The sequence below is a fragment of the Amblyraja radiata genome, chromosome 6 (genome assembly GCF_010909765.2).
Source record: "Amblyraja radiata isolate CabotCenter1 chromosome 6, sAmbRad1.1.pri, whole genome shotgun sequence".
Lineage (NCBI taxonomy): Eukaryota > Metazoa > Chordata > Chondrichthyes > Rajiformes > Rajidae > Amblyraja > Amblyraja radiata.
This window is the reverse complement of record NC_045961.1, coordinates 31,062,720-31,076,044: the sequence shown is the minus strand read 5'-3', so window position 1 is coordinate 31,076,044 and position 13,325 is coordinate 31,062,720. Positions and strand designations below refer to the sequence as shown.

General features: G+C 42.5%; 1 protein-coding gene across 10 annotated transcripts in view; it reads left to right on the top strand.

Moving 5' to 3' along the window:
* fat3 (FAT atypical cadherin 3) overlaps window positions 1–13,325 on the top strand; it is a 657,225-nt gene that overhangs the window by 202,751 nt on the left and 441,149 nt on the right. For 9 of the 10 annotated variants that reach the window (XM_033022431.1, XM_033022433.1, XM_033022434.1 and 6 more), the window contains one exon: window positions 12,003–12,202. The gene's annotated coding sequence lies outside the window, so the exon portion shown is untranslated. Of the gene's footprint in view, window positions 1–12,002; window positions 12,208–13,325 lie in introns of all 10 variants that reach the window. The other variant, XM_033022435.1, reaches the window with a different exon arrangement.

The following is a 13,325-nucleotide window of genomic DNA, read 5'->3' as shown; positions in this document are numbered from 1 at the left end:
CTTTGGATAAACATCAAGCCTCATCAATACCGCTGCATATCAACTGCAACCATTGTGTCTAGTTGTCTAGTCTCCCTTTAGTATGACAGGAAGGAGACAGAGAACGGGAGTAAAATCTCAGATTGTCTGTGAAATTATATTTTATATATGTAAAATATAAACAAGTAATCTATATTTATATTTTGAAGCAAAATAAATGTTGTGATTTATTGCAGTATTTAAATATCCTTCAGCAAGCTTGCCCATTAAAATTTTTGTTTTATATATGTTGCTGTAATGCTGTAATGATATGAAACCCCGGTGAGCATTGCCATTTTATTTTGAAATCGTTACAATGATGAAAGTCAGCATTCATCTTGCCCCTCCTCAGGCTTCTGAAGAAGTATACCTTGAAGATTCTGAATCTCACACAAATGTAATAACTGTTCTCTTTATGGCATTGATTAATGGTGAAGTAGTTAAAAGAGAATATGTTGATGTCATTGAATGGTTCAAAGTTAAAATGATTTTAACTACAGTAACTGTTCCGTGCAATATGAGAATGCCAGTTTTGATTTGGCTTTCTGTATTTCAGGCGGTTTGGCTGTTCCAACACACTTTAAGACTGCAAGTTGTAAATGTTTTTCTCATTTGTATCATCTTGTCACTCCTCAGATATCTGTGACTTTAGCTTTCAGTGCCCAATTTCATTGCACAGGAGCACTAGTAATAACATTCCCTGCAGATTGGCAGTGGTTTGAGTTGAACTCAAACAAAATTGATATATAATGAAAGTTGGTCTCAGCCTGTTTTGGGGTGTGTGCTAGGTTTTGAATGTCCTTCCGTTCCCAAAAGAAACTGGATGACATTTACAATTTAATTGCATTATGGATTTGGACATACTGACCATCAGAGACCAAATAAGACACATTTATGTTGTTGTTTAGATATAGAATGTTATGATAATAGTGTGGAGTGAGTCCTTGTCACTTGTTAATTAGAATCCGGGAGCCTTAGAAATGGCACTGCTGGTCCTCCTGTGTGTGTAGGAGCAGAAGGATGAGACCAAAGCCAACCTACCTGATAAAGTTGAGGAAATTGGAATAGAAGTTGTCAGAGACCATTGCCAACATCCATCAAAGATATCAAAAATATTTATTTAAACAGAGAAAGATACCAAATGCCCAGGGCTGGATTTACGTATAAGCTTCACAAGCTTAAGCTTAGGGCCTCGAGATCTAGGGGGGACTCGGCAGGGCCGGATTTACCTATAGGCTTCATAGGCTGAAGCCTAGGGCCTCAAAATCTAGGGGGCCTCCGGCCAAGGTGTTTTTTCCCCCAGAGTAAAAATAAATCCAGAGAAAAAAACATTGGAATACACCAGTGTTTCCACTTTGATGGAAATTACCCAAAATTGTGGTTCCGGCCCGCTGGAAGTTTTGGGGGGAAAATTGCAACCATCCACGCCTGCGCAGTTGGGGGAAGCCGGTGATGCAGTCGTGACGCAAAAATGATGCTGTCTCTCCGCGAGTGCGCAGTGGGCCTGGGCGGGTTCAGATCTCCATTCGCACTCCACACAATCACCTCGATGCCCCGTGTCGACCAATGATCCTAGGCATCTACTCCAGGTAAGTAGTGGAATATTGCTTTGCGGGGGTGCCCGTTTCTCCGGACTGGGGGGGGCTGCGGTATCTGCGGCACGGAGTCGGAACTTCGCTGTGTGGGAGGGAGAGAGAGGTGGCGATGTGCGAGGGGGAAAGTGGGGGGGTTGAGAGACAGGGGAGAGAGAGGGAGGGGAGGGAGAGAGAGAGGGGAAGGGGGGGGAGAGATGGGGTGGGAGAGGGAGGGGAAGGAGGAGGGGGAGAGGGAAAGGGGGATTATCTTTAGTGAGATTGCAAAATTAAGGTAGGTTTTAGAGCAATTATATTTTCTCCTCCATATGAATAATATCAAACAATTGGAACTGCATTCGTTTCGATAACAATACTGAAAAATATGTATTCCATAGTTGGCGACTTTCATTTTGCATCATATTTTTAATGTGCACACTAACGCAGGCGAACAGTAACAGGCAATCAAATCAACACACAAAACATTTTCTAAAAAAAGGTTTTATTTACTGCAAAAACTAACAGTATTTTATTTGCAGTGTTTGCATGCTCCTTTATAATGTTTTACATAACATTTTACAGTACAACGTGATTATTAAAACAAGGACAGCTTCAATTCTTGATTTAAAAAAATCAATGATCCCAATCATCCCATTCCAATCACTCATTACTCTTGACTCAACCAAAATTATTTCTGAAATATTGGTCATAAATTTGGTGCAAAAATGCTCCAAAATAAGGCTCACAATGCATCAGAGAGCATCTAAAACCCCGGCCGCAAGGGTCTTTGAGCTTCGCGCTTGCGATATACGCTGCATGCACTTAATTCACATAAAATGTTTGTAATCCTGCCATGCCACCCCCTTTTTGAAAAGCTTTGTACGGGCCTGGTGTATAATATTTTTGACACTGTCATAGGCCTTTCTTACATATGCTGTCACAATGCACTATAGTCTCTGAACAACACTTCAGTAATTTTCCTTGCTCTCCATTTCAGAATAATAGTGTTTTAAGCTGATAACTCGACACTAGCACTGGCAATAAATAAAAAGCGCAGCTTTCCAGCCGTTCTCATTGGCCACGCTCGGCTGCACATCGGTGTCAATCTGGTGGACTCTTCCATCTTCCTCTCGTCGTGGGGGTGGGGAATTAGGAGGGGCCTCACAAGTGGAATAACTTCTCTTCATCTAAATCCGGCCCTGCAAATGCCCTATACTTAATAGTTGCTATATATTTGGAGAGGCACCATCACAATAGGTTATTCACCAAGAATTATCCTGGAGCCACACTCCTGCCTACCTGTTCAAGCAAACTATGATTTTCAGTGACTACAACAGAAATGTATCTGGATCCACAGAGAGAGCACCAGACACACAGCCAGACCTAGATTACTCTGTCCATAGTTGAAAGTCACTGTTGACCCAATCAATCAGAGATCAATCTTGTGCAAGTGGCTATTATATGCCTCTCCCAATTTTTTGCAACTATTAAGTATAGGGCATTTGGTATCTTCCTCTGTTCATATAATTATTTTTTATATACATTTGGTATCTTCCTCTGTTCAAATAATTATTTTTTATATCTTTGAGGGATATAGGCTATCGTCTCTGACTTTGTTTGTCTTCTGTCAATCTCCTGGTAATGACAGGACATAATAATGATTTTTCATGATTAGTACGGGTGTCAAAGGTTATGGGGAGAAGGCAGGAGAACGGGGTTAGAAGGGAGAGATAGATCAGCCTTGATTGAATGGTGTAGACTTGATGGGCCGAATGGCCTAATCCTACTCCTATCACACACTTATAATCTTATGATAATAGCAATCAAGCATCAGGGCCATTAGGACTGGGGGGTGCAAATGGTCTTAAGAGAGGCGGCACGGTTGAGCAGCAGTAGAGTTGCTGCCTTACAATGCCAGAGACCAGGGTTCAATGCGGACTATGGGTGCTGTCTGTACAGATGTTGTACGTTCTCCCCGTGACCGCATAGGTTTTCACCGGGTGCTCCGGTTTTCTCCCACACTCCAATGCCATATAGGTTTGTAGGTTAATTGGCTTTGGAAAAGATTGTAAATTGTCCTGAGTGTGTAGGATAATGCTAGTGTACTGGGATTGCTGGTTGGTACGCGCTCGGGAAGGGCCTGTTTCAATGCTCAGTCTCTAAACTAAGGTGAATTAAACTAAAAGATGCTGTTGTTTGGAGCTCTGGGAAGTCCTCCTGTTCTCCATGAAGAGAGTATTGTGCATTGTCATACGCTGCTTCATCCTATACACTGTAGCCTTGGCCGCACAAAAAAACAAGCCAAACATTATTTTGGCCTTCTTCCTCTTTAAAGGTATTGCCAAAGAATACCTTATTCAGGATGGTTCAGATTCAGGGTCAAATTAAAAGCAGCTCCCATTAGTTCAGAGACAGAGGCCATTGATGCGTGAATGCATTTGGATTTGGGATAAGAAGTGACAAGTTACCAGATCAGTGTCAGGCAGTGACCAGCTGCATCACAAATGTTTCAACACTTCACCTTGATGTTCATTTGCAGTAACAGTACTCATTCCCTCACCAGCAATGTTCTGTAGACCAGCATTCACCAGGAATTCACTATCACAGCTAGAATGGGATGGAGATTATAAATGTGGCTGTGAGACACTCACTCCCTTTTTCATGCCCTTTTTCTATCTGCATGGTACAAGTCAGGGAGGATCTGTGCACCTCCAATGGCCCAGAAAACAGACTTTTTTTGTAGTCCTCAGTAGCTAATAGGAACAGCAAACATTCAAAAACACTCACCATGATTATGAATCTTTTTCTTCCTCCTCGAGCTGTCACTTGGACTCAAGGATGGCTTGCTTCTGTGACTGGTTTTGTGGGTCTGATGTGACTAATGGGACTGCTGCGGGCACTGTAATTTTTTCTAGAGAAGGGGCAGGGATGGCAGATGAAGTAGTCAGATAGGTAGTTTGTGAGGGCTTCCGCCTGCTCACACTGCATGGTCTCGAGGTTCTCGATGGCATCCTGAATGCTTCTTTGGAGAGTTTGGAGAGCTACAACGTTGAAACAGGCCCTTCGGCCCAACAAATCCATGCTGACCAATGATCACCCATTTACTAGTTCTATCCTACACACTAGGGACAAATTACAGAAGCCAATAAACATGCAAATCTGTATGTCTTTGGAGTGACGTGGTCCTGGGCTTGAGGGTTTTGGGAATCACCAGGGATGTTGTACCTCAGGAAAGTTTTGTGAATGTCCTTGAATGAAGTAACAATAAAGTTGAATTCTCATAGTTGCATATTGTTTTCTCTCCATTAATCTCGAACAATATTTCACGTCAGGCACAAATCAAGAAAGTCTGAAGCAAATAAACCAGCAAGCTAAACAATTGTACAGCCAGTCAAGAAGTAATCCGCGCAATCTTTGACTTGTTATGCGTGTTCCTGTTTTCCACATACATCTGCCTGGCTTCTGCATTCATGTAATCTCCTCCATGGTGGCGGATGGCGCTCCCTTAAAGTGGGGAAGGTGCAGATGGCCGCGCATTGATGGCCAAGCCTTGGATCTTGTACCCTTGCCATGAAGCACAAGTACAGTATCTGACCTGGTTGGCAAATAGTCAACTGCAGTGCTACTGTTGGCATGGCAGAGCTGGAAGCACAACGGTTGTTGTCCAGGGAGAGGAGGGTGACTGAATTGTACCCCAGACCCACTTGGCCCAGCAATCTGCTGGCAAACATATGCTTAAGTGTCTCAAAGCTGCTGCAAACTGTGGAATAATTGGCAGCAGATGAAATAGTATCACTGTGCTTTGGACCTCATGAGACCTGAACTGGCTCGGAGCTGGTCTCCCTCACACTTTTGGAAACCTCTCGTAGGCTTTCGGGCAGGCCTACAAATGCCCAAGCATTGGGGTGTGTCTGCTAATCAGCTGCCTGCAGGCTATTTACTGTGCATTCATCAAGGTTTAGTTGGGCACAAATTGTGTGACCTTGTCTTCAAGGGGAACAGGACACACTGCTCACATTTCCATGCCTGCTCACTCCGTTCCATGGCCGTCTGGCAGCCATATCTCCCAATGCTGCATCGGAACTACCTTTCAATGCGTTTTAGACTGTCAGGCTCTCTGATACTGCATCTGACCAAGTGGCATCTCTTGGGTACCTAAAATCAGAATGACGCCAATGTTTCTTTACATTGAGGCGACGGGGAAGTAAATGGAGCACATTTACATCATTTGTAAGGCAGTAGAAAATGAGGAATGATGAGAAAGTTGGTCGATGAAATGTGAGCATATCTTTCACCATGAGGAAGAGGATTAATGAATGAGGTGTAACGTGTTTAGGTTATGTCTGCATTGGTGAGGTGCATTGTGTTTAGGATATCTCTGCATTGACTGAATAGCAGGAATTTTGCTTCAGTGAAAGTTGGTACAAGGAGAGGGTCGTTAGCATTTGTTGGTAGATTGGAATTTGTTGCTGCTGTTTCCCCAAGTTAATTGAGATGAATGCATTCTAATAATTAAAACATTGTCATTGGCACATTCTGGACAAAATATTAGTTAATTGATGAGGTCCATCTATGCTGGGTCAAATTGTTTGCATTTGAGTTTCCCGACCATGGTCTTTTGAGGAACAAGATTTAACTATTAATCTTATTAAAGATTATCCTGAATGTTCATTTACTCATATCCCGCAACAGTTAATTGCTAGTTGGTTTCTGAAGCTATTTCTCCAGAGTTGGTTCCAAATGTTGGAGCAGCGTAGATTCTGTTCCGTATTGGCACATTGAATGCAGGTTAGATGTGCTTGCAAGCAAAGTCATCTCTGGCATTGGGTTGGTGCCTGTGTAAAGAATGAAGCGAACATATTCAGAACCCTTCACTTTTTTCACATTTTGTTACGTTACAGCCTTATTTTTAAATGGATTAAATTCATTTCTTTAATCATCAATCTACACACAATACCCCAGAATGAAGAAGCGAAAACAGGTGTTTAGAAATTTTTGCAATGTAATTGAAAATAAATAACTGAAATATTACATTTACATAAGTATTCAGATACTTTGCTACGACACTCAAAATTGAGCTTAGGTTCATCCTGTTTCCAATGGTTATCCTTGAGATGTTTGGAGTCCACCAGTGGTAAATTAAATTGATTGGCATGATTTGTCAAGGCACACACCTGTCTATATGAGATCCCACAGTTGATAATGCATGTCAGAGCAAAAACCAAGCCATGAAGACGAAGGAATTGTCCGTAGACCTCTGAGACAGGATTGTGTCGAGACACAGATCTGGGGAAGGGTATAAAACCATTTCTGCAGCATTGCAGGTCTCAAAGAGCACAGTGGCCTCCGTCATTCTTAAATGGAAGAACTTTAGAACCACCTGGACTTGTCATAGAGCTGGCCACCCGGCTGAACTGAGCAATCGGGGGAGAAGCGCCTTGGTCAGGGAGGAGACCAAGAACCCGATGGTCACTCTGACAAGAGCTCCAGAGTTCCACTGTGGGGATGGGAGAACCATCAAGAAGGCCAACTATATATGCAGTACTCCACCACTCAGGCCTTTATGGTACAGTGGCCAGACGGAAGCCACTCAATAATAGGCACATGACAGCCTGCTTGGAGTTTTCCAAAAGGCATGAGAAACAAGATTCTCTGGTCTGATGAAACCAAGATTGAACTCTTTGGCCTGAATGCCAAGGGTCATGTCTGGAGGAAACCAGGCACTGCTCATCACCTGGCCAATACCAGCTCATCACCTGGCCTATACTCTGGAACTCCCTGCCACAGAGGGTAGTCGAGGCCAGTTCATTGGCTATATTTAAGAGGGAGTTAGATGTGGCCCTTGTGGCTAAGGGGATCAGAGGGTATGGAGAGAAGGCAGGTACGGGATACTGATACTGATCAGCCATGATCATATTGAATGGCTCGATATGTTTCGAATGTTTCTATACCTACGGTGAAGCATGGTGGTGGCAACATCATGCTGTGGGGATGTTTTTCAGCAACAGGAACTGGGAGACTAGTCAGGATCGAGGGAAAGATGAATGGAGCAAAGTACAGAGAGATCCTTGATGAAAACCTGCTCCAGAACGTTCTGGACCTTAGACTGGGGCGAAGGTTCACCTTCCAACAGGACAACAACCCTAAGCACACAGCCAAGACAATGCAGGAGTGGCTTCATGACAAGACTGTGAATGTCCTTGAGTGGCTCAGCCAGAGTCCGGACTTGAACCCGATCGAACATCTCTGGAGGGACCTGTAAATAGCTGTGCATCGATGCTCCCCATCCAACCTGACAGAGCCTGAGTGGATCTGCAGAAGAATGGGAGAAATTACCCAAATACAGGTGTGCCAAGCTTAATAATTATAATACATTTTATTTATGGGCGCCTTTCAAAAGTCTCAAGGACACCTTACAGAATTTAACAAGAGTAAAAAACATATAATCGGAGTAAAATAAATAATAAAGACATCACCAATACACAAATTAAAGACAGAATTCGATCCAAAGACAAAAAAATCAAAAACACAATATGAAGAGAGAGCAGCGGCAGCTAAACCGCGCCTGCGTACACTCTCCTTTCCGACAGCCATCTTGGACACAAACTAAAATAATCACTTACACACAAAAATCATCCCCCCACAATGGTTACCACTGTGGGGGAAGGCACAATGTCCAGTCCCCATCCCCAGTTCTCCCAAAGTCAGGCCTATTGAGGCCTCCGCTATTGCCTCTACGGAGGCCCGATCTTCCTGGCCGTTCTCGCCGGGTGCTGTTGCCCTGGCGTCGGGAGAGTCCTCTCAGCAGCTGGGCCACTTGGAACGGCCGCTTCCTTACCGGAGACCGCGGCTTCCGAAGCCGACAAGGCCGCGCCGGTTTGGAGTTCCCAGGCTCCCGATGTTGAAGTCGGCGCCGCCCGCTCCGCTCCGCAGACCTGCAGCCCGGAGGTGTTGAACTCGGCGGTCACAGCTCACCGGAGCTCCAGCGCGTCGATCCAGCGCGGCGACCCAGGCAAGGCATCGCCTGCTCCGCTCCGGACTTGAGGCTGTAATCGCTTAAGACTTGAGGTGCCTCAACAAAGTACTGAGTAAAGGGTCTGAATATACTTATGTAAATGTGATATTTCAGTTATTTCTTTTTAATTACTTTGCAAACATTTCTAAACACCTGTTTTCACTTTTTTAATTATGGGGTATTGTTTGTAGATCGATGATTTTAACGTAACAAAATGTGAAAAAAGTGAAGGGGTCTGAATATTTTCTGAATGCACTGTACATGAGAGTCTTTAATTACTCTGGACATGTTGACATGAAAAGGTGTGAGTTTACATCAGTAACGGTTCTGCGTTTTGTATTTAGTTTGGAATATCCCTATGGATTTTTATCAGTATTGTAATTGTACTTGTCCATTGGCTCTTACAGTGATGAAGTTTGTTCATTTTTTTTCTGGATGTTTCATATGACATGAAATACACTCTCAGATTGTTCAGTTTGCACCTGTGAATTCCACAACATTTGAGCAATAGGGAAAACCTATGAATTCTTGCTGGAAAAATAAGCCTAGAAATTGGATCAAGTAGCACCCTTTTTATGTGCAAATTGTGCATAAACTGATTTAACCCAATGTAGACTGTACTCAGCATTTATAGATGAAATTACTCCCTTCAGAAAACTGGATTGAATGTTTCCTTGTGCTGTTCATGTTAGCATGACTTGTGTTTTACTGTCATCAAGGTGCACAGCTAATAATGTCATTACCTTAGCTGTATCTCTTCTTCCCTTACTGACATGGATTATGTATCGGAGTTTCAACTGTGAGACGGTCTCAGAAACACAAAGTGTAATCATGCTACTTTTCTCTTGTAACATATTTGAAGAGCCTTTTTTCTGCCACAGGGAATCCATATTGGACAGCTACAGGACTCGCTGCATATTTAGACACCTGTCAAAGTTCACAAAGCTACTTTTCATGCTTTTCATACTTTTCATACTTTTAAATGCTACAAAGTTCACAATGTGCTGCAGTGTTTTCTCCAGCTGCTGATCGATTCATTCATAGGCTGTCACCGTGATGGCCACAGCATGCTTTTGAGGAATGGCAAGGTTTGCAATCATGCCAGCAGCTGCCACACAGATGTCACATATCTTTGTACATTGATGGATATGATTTGTGCTAAATAAGCAGTATTGGTGTTTTCAAAACCTTCTATAATTAAAAAAAAAGTAAAATAGTGTAAATTATAACATGGGTCTGAATGTGAATACCCTTGTTCCCTTTCCACGTTGCATGTGTATCAAGTCCTAACATTCTGGATACAATCTGCTTTCTGGAAGGTTGCTGCATTTCCTTTAGAGTTTGTGCAGATGCCCTGAATGATAGAAGTTCTGTTTGCCCTGAACTGGTGCTCATGACCAATGTGGGGTGACTTGTTATACAAAGGAACTGCAGATGCTGGTTTATACCAACGATAGACACAAAATACTGGAGTAACATAGCATTTCAGGCAGCATCTCTGGAGATAATGGATAGGTGACTTTTCGGGTCTGAAGTAGGGTATCTATTTTCTCAAGAGATGCTGCATGACCCACTGACATTCTCCAGCACTTTGTGCCTATCCGAGGTAAATAGTAGGGCACTACAGCCTATGCTGTCTGGGAGACTATAAAGGTGGGGACTGTGCTCCTGTGAGGTAGATCATTCCTCTGAACCTACACGTCAGTTGACCGCAAGATCTGGGCAGAACAATGGTTATCTGTTGGTACTCGTTTTGCACACACATTATTTCATCATTCGGACCAGAAGCAGGCTTGGCTGACTAATCACACTTGGTTGTCTGATCTCTGCTATCTTCCTGTAGTCAACTCTGCAAACCGGCACCAAATTCCCTCTGCCAACTTCAACACTCATAGTTGCTCTCTGTGTGACCATTCATAAATAGAGCTGATTCCAGAGGTGGTATCAAAATTCTAATGTTAATATAATTCTTTGAATCTTGAGGAACCAATTTACATTCACTCTGTTCTAATGATATGAACTTTTAAAGAGTAATGGTCACTTCTTTCCGGGAATAAAATAAGATGGTTACTAGAAGAACATCTGTATGTTCAAATTCCATTTCTACCTTTTTCAAAATTGTAGCTTTATTAAATAAATTACAAGATTTAGACATACAATCCAACATTTTATTCTTTTTGCCAGATTGTTTCATTTATTTTTCCTTTTTTTTTTAAATTACAAAAATTGACAAAAGCAATTAAGAGATATCTGTGATATTTTTCATAATTTAGTTGTCAGATAGCAAGCATATTTTTGGCAATATGCATGACAAGTATTGCTTACATATGTAAATCATTGCATATGATGGAAATCTAAAATAAAAACAAATGTTCAAACTGCGGTACAGTGGCGCAGAGGCAGAGTTGCTGTCTTACAGCGGCAAAGACCCAGGTTTGATCCTGACAACAGGTGCTATCTGTGCACAGTTCATACGTTTTCTAGTGACTGCGTGGGTTTCCACCAAATGCTTTGATTTCCTCCCACATTCCAAACATGCAGGTTTGTAATTGGCTTTAGTAAATTGTCCCTAGTGTGTAGGAGAGTGTTAGTGTACAGGATGATTGCTGGTCAGCGTGTACTCAGTGGGCTGATAGCTCTATTTCCACGCTGTATCTCTAAAACTAAAACTGCTCTGTAGATTGGGCAACCCCTGTGTAAAGAAAAGACAGATTGGAAAAGACAAAGAGATGTAACATGTTTTAAGCACATGCCTAAATGGAATAGGTTGGACAGGTTGCCATGAAAATAAGTGCGAGACATAAATAGGACCTCCAGTGTTATGACTTAAGGGCCTGTCCCACGAGCATGCGACCTGCGTGCGGCAAGTGCGACCAAACCGGAAGCGGGGGCCGCGCGGAGGTCGAGTGAGTGACGTGAAGTTCGAGCGAAGTACACGGGAAGTTCGCGCATGGCGTACAGCGTCGAGACACTGTGCACGCCCATCGAGGCGGTGCGTACGGCATCGAGGCGGCTGCGGGCTGGCAGGCCGTTGCCGCGTGGAATTTTTGAACACGGTCAATTTTTCGGAGCCCCGCGCGATGTCGAGATCAGCTCCGCACAACTCCATATGGCTCCGGCGGTCGAAGTGGGACCGGCCCCATGAGGCCGTACAGCTCAAGCGACCACATTAGGTCGCGCTCACCGCATGCTCGTGGGACAGGCCCTTAAAGAATATACTAAGCAAATAAATGTATTTTCTATCTACTCTATGCCTTCTGTTACACCAGATTTTGACAGTTGCATAAAAAGCCAACAAATTGAAATGATAACCATTTTTGGCCTTTCTGACAAGTTTGAAAATGATCACTAATACTAATATCCAATCTTTGTAACAATATTTTTTTTTCAATTTGTAGGAAATGGGTGTCAATGACGAGGACCAGAATTTACTGCTCATCTCTAGTTGCTGTTGAGTCCGTGGAAGTAAACAGACTTCATGAACTGGTGCAGTTCGGCTGGTGAAAGATCGTCATAATACCGTGTGGTTTTTGGGGGCATTTTGGAGAACGAACTGGAATCGTTTGTGTGGGTCCATATTCACACATAGACAGACTGGGTAAGGTCAGTTGATTTCCTTGCATAAAGAGCAGAAAAGATTCCACCAAAATATTACCCTTCCACAATGATCTTGCCTGGTACTAGCTTCTTATGTTACATTTATTTTATTTCTAATTTAGTTCTTCATTTTTGTGTAGGAATTCACACTGATTCATAAATTTTAATGTGAATGTGGAAGTAAGGTTTTTTTGTGCAAATGAAAAGCTCAGCAGGTCATAGAAATCTGAAATAGAAACAAAATGCTTGAAATAAACAGCAGGTCAGGTAGAATAAATAACCAACTAATAATTTAAGTCGTTAACCTTTCATCCGAGTTTTTTTTAAAGTATAATGGATAAAAGTAATTCTGCAATACTGAAGATGGTGAGGGAAAGAAAGAGCAAAAGAAGGTTTGGATTGAATGAGATTAAATGGTACAAGGAAAAGGTGGAATGGTGGCAATACAACAAGTAGGGCTAGGTTTAGAAGCAAATTATTATTGGAAATCGTTGAAATTAATGTTGCAGCTGGAAAGTTGTGGTGTGCCTAGTGGAAAAGTAAAGTAATGTTCATTAAGAATGTATAGGAAATTATTCAAACAGTGCAGAAGGGTCATAAGTAATAGGAGCAGCATTCGGCACATCAAGTTATTCCATCATTCAATCATGGCTGATCTATCTCTCCCTCCATTCTCCTGCCTTTTCCCCAATAGCCCCTGACACCCGTACTAATCAAGAAGGGTGAGGAGAAGAACTCATTGTGGGATTTGGAATAACAAATTAAGTGACTAAAATGTTTAAGAAGGTAGAAGGGTTTCGGCCCGAAACGTTGCCTATTTCCTTCGCTCCATAGATGCTGCCGCATCTGCTGAGTTTCTCCAGCACTTTTGTCTACCGAAGTGACTAAAATACTAGGTGCAACAGATGAGGACTAAATGGAAATGTTCTAAAAAACTTTCATACTTTTTGCATTTGGATGTCTCAGTTTAGAGAAGACCCTAAGTTGAGCAGTGAACACTGTAAACTTAATTAAAATTTAAAAAAAAACACAGCAGATGCTAGAAAACTAAAATAAAATACAAAATATGTAGCAGTCAGGCCACATATGTGAGAAGAAAAATGTTCCAGGTTGAACATCCTTCA